This window comes from Apaloderma vittatum, unplaced genomic scaffold (genome assembly GCF_000703405.1).
Source record: "Apaloderma vittatum isolate BGI_N311 unplaced genomic scaffold, ASM70340v1 scaffold9904, whole genome shotgun sequence".
NCBI lineage: Eukaryota > Metazoa > Chordata > Aves > Trogoniformes > Trogonidae > Apaloderma > Apaloderma vittatum.
In genome coordinates, this window is record NW_009712103.1 from 5,839 (window position 1) to 11,659 (window position 5,821).

Here is a 5,821-nt window from a genome sequence, read left to right on the forward strand (position 1 = left end):
CAAGAGGAGGAGGAAAGCCCAGACAAGGAGGTGGTTCCCAGAGCACTGCCGTCTCATGGAGACCTTCACCTTGGCTCTTTGTGCAGATGATGGATCCCCTTAGAGCTGTAAAATGTTAGGAAAAAGGAGGTGTTAGTGAGATGTCAGAAAATAGACCCAAGGCACTTGGCCAGTGGTTTGTAACTGACAGAGCTCCTGCGAGGGGTACTTTTATTCGGTGGCTTTGTTGCATGCAGTTCAGAGAGAGTGTGAATACATGGACCTGAATGGGAAGTGCAGTCATGTGGAAAAGCAAGAAAATTACCCTTTCTTGAATCTCTGTCATATCCTGTGCCAGGTAAGACGAGCTTTGAGTGAGAACACATAACAGAAGTGACACATTTCCCATTAGGATCTTAACAGCATCACTCCAGCCTAAACCAGCCACCTCTGACTTGAAAGCTCCTCCTTGGGTTTACAGGATAATTGCCAGCTCCTAACACCACAGATAAACATCTCCCACCTATCTACAACCTCAGAGAGGGGATTTGAAGGCTTCAGAATGGCAGCATTTGGTGGAAGTCCATGCTGCCAAATGCTGGGGCATCTAGAGGGCTATAGCTGTAATGATGGGGAAAAAATGAACAGTATTTTAGGATGCAGACAATTAAATACACTGGTGCTGTCATTAGAAATTCACTATTTTTACAAGTGACTTCGGCATACAGAGTTGTGGATTTCTACTAAAAACCGCTGATCACAGGGAGCTGTGCAGCAACGCTGTTATTACTGGAAGAGGCGGATGAGGTCAGACGAGCTGGAGCGCTGGATGCGATGCTGGCGTCCAGTAGTGTCGCATTTAAGGTAGGAATAAAAGGACGTGGCAGAAAGGAGATGGGAAAGATTTGGGTGTCAGTGATCATATGCCAGGCAAAAGCTGCCAACGTTGCAAAGCAAATGTGATCCTGAGCTGTAAAAGATGGCATCTGGTCAGAGACCAAATGGGAACTCCGCATAGGAACTCCCCCTGCAAAAGGCACCAGCCCGGCTCCAGGAGTTCTGCATTCGTGTCACCTACAGCAATGAAAAATTAATTTGACAGGGGACTCTTACCTGTTTCTTTTTCCAGCTTTGATGTAGTTGCCCTGGATCCACCCAAAGCCACTGATGCAGCTACTAAATGCAGAAAATCATCTGAAATTAAACTTTCAGTTTTCCCCTACCAACTTCAGCTTTGCCCCAGAATTTACTGCCTGAAAGATCCTTCCTTCCCAGTAGCTGGCACTCAATTCTAATTTTAAACTGAATTGCAAATCCAGATGACTAAATAGCTCCAAAAGAAAAACTTCCAAGGGGCATTTACGAATCAGTAGTCATAAGGGGTCCCAGGACTGCTCTTCAACTTTCACAAGCTCCCTCCAATCCAGCTATAGATGTGGGTGGGGCTGGACCCTCCGTCGCTATTTAGTTCCAATGAAAGGAGGGCTTTCACCTTTCTTTTCACCAAAGACAAAAGTAAGTGCAGGGTTTGTCTGTCACAAATCTGCGTTTTGCAGGCCTGCTGCTCCTTTTGTTTGCAGACAGATGGGAAACTCCATCGCTGCGATGCTCTGGAGAGAAAGACACAGCAGCTGACATTCTCAGATGACAACCCTAAACAGGAGAGGGAAAATGAAGCAGAATTTCAACAAACAGAGGTGATACACACAGCAGAAGACACCACTTAGAGATTCTGCAGGGAAATGGGGAACTAATCCACTTGGTAAAACCCATTTTAAGGTAGACAAACTGAATTCTCAGTCACAAAATTGATGTGCACTGCAATGATTTCACTGGGGAAAGCAACAGAAAATCTAACCTTTTTGGGTAGTTTTTGTCAGTTCTCATATTGCCCCAGAAACGACAACTCAAAAATGACAACTTGGCTTTGTAGTCAAGTGGCTCCCACATAACAGAAAAGTGTCCTGAGCCACGAGGGATTTGCTGAGTGCCACAGGAGAAATTTTAAGCTTTCCATTCAGTGTATTCTGAAGTCTGAAGACTCTGGGTATCTTGGTGATGGAGGAAAAAAATATTCAGGAGATACTTATCTTTCCACAACTGCAGGGAACTTCACAGCACTGTTCTCCCTCGGCTGGAAATACACGTGAATAAACTCCAAGTCTGGTGTCCACCTCCGCAGCCAGACCCCAAATTTTTATGTTCAACCTTCACACAAGCCAAGAACTCAGTGGGGCTGAAAAACCAGCTCACTTCACTCTCGTTACCCGTCTTGACATTTAAAACACATGGATGGATGTCTCTCCTTATTTGCGTCAACGAGAGTTTTCTCATGTGATGAAAACATCAGAAATAAAGCAAACTCCTCTATCTAGCTGGAAATGTAATGGTATGATATTTATTATGATATTCTGATTATTATTATTCCTACATCCACACTCACTACAAGAAGACTGGCAGGCAGCAGGACCCCAAGTTTAGCACAGTGCAATTTTACTTACTGTCCTTCTCTCCCCTTGTGGCTGTAAATTCCCCGGTATAATTCAGTGGTTCTCCAAACGCTGTTCAGCCTGGCACCACCTCTCATGGTCTCTCTCAAGGACGTGCCCAGAGCTTCACAGTTGGTCTACGCAGCCATTTCAAACGGCAGGAGGTCTGAGCTTGTCAGCACTATCTGGCTGCGTGAAAAAAATCCGAGCTAACACTGGTCTCTTACTCAAATGTTCTCCCTGACCAGGAGAAAACAGCCCGGAGGATGAGACAAGGCGATGTAGCTGGAGAAGTACCAGGGGGAAAAAGAAAATCCCACACAAGTCGTGATTGTTTAAATAATACACTCTATTTTATTTTGTCTTAAAATAGTTTAACCTTTATGCTACAGACTTGTTTCAAAAAACAGAAGGTCTTATCTTGCACCAAAAATATATATATTTTTATATATATATAACACTCTGTTTTATTATTATTTTTTTCTCCAAAGACCATTAAATACTAGATGGAAAATGAGAACTAAATAGTGAGTGTCGAGAAGAATCAACTGTTTTTAACTAGAGTTGCAAGTTTTAGACATTTATATTCTAAGCAATGATTTGTCTTCACTACAGAAGATTACAAGTTCACACTCCAGCAATTCGGGAACTGCTAAACAGAAAGGGCTTGAGCCAATGCACACTGAAGTTGATGGAAAGCCCCGCATCGGCTCCAGTGGGTTCTGGATCAGGCCCCAAGTGCATTGGTTCTTAGCCATACAACGGCTAACATTTCTCTTTCGTAATGAGAAGAGCAAAACCATCCAGGCACCTTTTGCTCATTTTATTTAAGTAAAAAAAAACAACCAACAAATGAAAAACAAACAAAAAATATAAACAAAACGGTGCCTAGCTATCCAGTGATTGTGGTTTTCAGCTCGCTACCCTTTCAAATTTGTTAAGAGAAAATATGTAGTGTTTTAAATAAAAGAGAACCTGCATCAAACTACAATACGTGAATTGTTTTAAACGAACACAGTGCACAATTGGAGGAAGTTTGGTTAGGACGCAGTCATTTTTATATATACATGGAAGTCACATATACAAACTGAAAAACAAGAGAGTTAGTTTGCATTTTTCATGGAAGGACTACAGATGGGTCCCTGCAGCTTTCTTCAAAACTGATCTTCAAAAGCCTTTGTGAAACAGGAGAAAAAAAAGCAGCCACACTAAACCACTGCTCCGAAGTTACCTTTACAGCACGTGTGCTAGCCCACTGAAACGGCAGCCAAGTTGCACGATTAGAATACGAGGAGAAAAGAGTGACAGCCACTACTGATGCGGTGCCCCCCGGCAGAACGGGGCTTTTCCCTGCCGCAGTGCGAGGGGGCTCTGTCCCCGCGCTGCTCCCTCCCTCCCTCCCGCCCCCAGAGAAAGAAATCGGTCACTAGAAGCACCACGTACAATTTTCTGGCCATGCAATACACTTATGTTCAATGTTTTAGAAAGCCTGGAAGTGGAATATCAGTCTCTTACCTAGCTGTTCTTTAAAGTGCAGTCACAACTGTTCTGCTTATTAAAAAAAAAAAAAATTTCTTACTAATTAAACCACCATTGCTGGTTAGTTTTTTTCATTCATTTAACTTACGTGAAAACATAGGTAAATTTATTTATTATTTTTGCCCACAGATAACATTATCAGAGACCACATAAATGTAAAAATCAGCCAACACAAGAAGAAAACAGAACTTCCTCTGTCCTTACTACCCCCTATTCGGCATTAAATGGAAAAAAAACCCCCGATGATAGACCTGTACAAAATTCCCACTAGAAACATTCTGAATACAAAGGAATATTTTAATTGCACAATAGACATTTAAAGTGAATATCATCTTGTTGAAGTCTAATCTTTGGTTTCTGCCTTGGGGAAGGCTCAAAATGACAAATGAGGGGCAGGAATTTCCATGCACACTACAGAAACTAAAACCCACTGCAGTAAGTAGTTCCACTGTTTTCAGTAAATATTGTGGTAGAATGTGTTTCCTTGATCATAACCTAAAAACAATTACGAAACTAGGATAAGAGACATCATCTAAAGAGAGGAAAATGGTGCAGAAGTAGTTTGACAATTAAAAAAAAAGAAAAAAAGGAAAAATCACAACCTTAAGCCCTGATCCTGAAACATCTTCTAGCACACAGTTTTAAGCACTTGAATGGCCCCACAAGTTTTAGTGAACTGTCTAAGGTGAACACTGAGCAGCTGCTAAAGCGCTTTGCCAGAGCGGGGTTTTGCAAGGTGTTTCAGGTTTTGGTGGGTTTGGGGTTTTTTTTGAGATGGCCGATGAAGCAAACAAAGCAACTATGAGCACAGTGTTTCCTGAAAAATGTCTTAATTGCTAACAAAAATAGTCTTTCAAGAGAAGCAGTGGATTCCCCAACCTTAGAGAGTCGTAAGGCTCAGCCTGACAGGGTGCTGGGCCATCTCATTTAAACTGTATTTTTTTTACCTTAAAGGGTTGGGCTCGATGATCCTTGATGTCCCTTCCAACCCAGTACTCACAGAATCATAGAACGGCCTAAGCTGGCAGGGACCTCAGAGATCATTTAATCCAACCTCCCTGCCATGGGCAGGGACGGCACCTCTTGACTAGATCAGGCAACACATGGGGACCGAGCGGGAATTGAACCTGCGACCTTAGCGTTGTCAGCGCTACGCTCAACTGACCGAGCTAACCGGCCCCCTGATCTATGGTTCAAAATGTTTCCTTTCCCTCCTTCTCCTACTCCAGGCAAGACTCAGATACAGGCAAAAAAGCTGAGCTAGATTTAAAAAGAGCAGCGATACAGGGCCTTTTTGTTACTTTTTCTCGTGCTTCTGCAATAATCAGCTGCTACTAAACCAATACTATTACTATTTTAAGCTGTGGGAAATGATCAGTGAAATAGTAGTCAAGTAGACAAAAGACTCAGCACTGAAAAGAGTGTAAACTATAAATTATATTTAAAATAAAAAGCCTTTAATTAAAAGCTGTTCAGTGCATATGTTATGGGCTGGCTGTATTAGAGACAGTCCCTCCTGCTGGTAACATAACCAAATCAGCTTGGGTATAAATACTCCTGGCCCAGTTTTCGGAAATGTTGAATAACCCCAGTTCCACTGAAATCAGTGAAGACACAGCATTTCTCAAAATCACCGATGTTCACACAGCAAAACACTAACTTTTACTAACAAACTCAAGATACTGATAAGTTAAAAATGTTCTGAAGTTGGAGGTGGGAAAGGGTGGGTGGACATAAGTTTGCACACAACTTATTTCTTCAGAGTAACACACACACACACAAGTTAGTAACTGTAAAACGTGTTTTCAATTTGG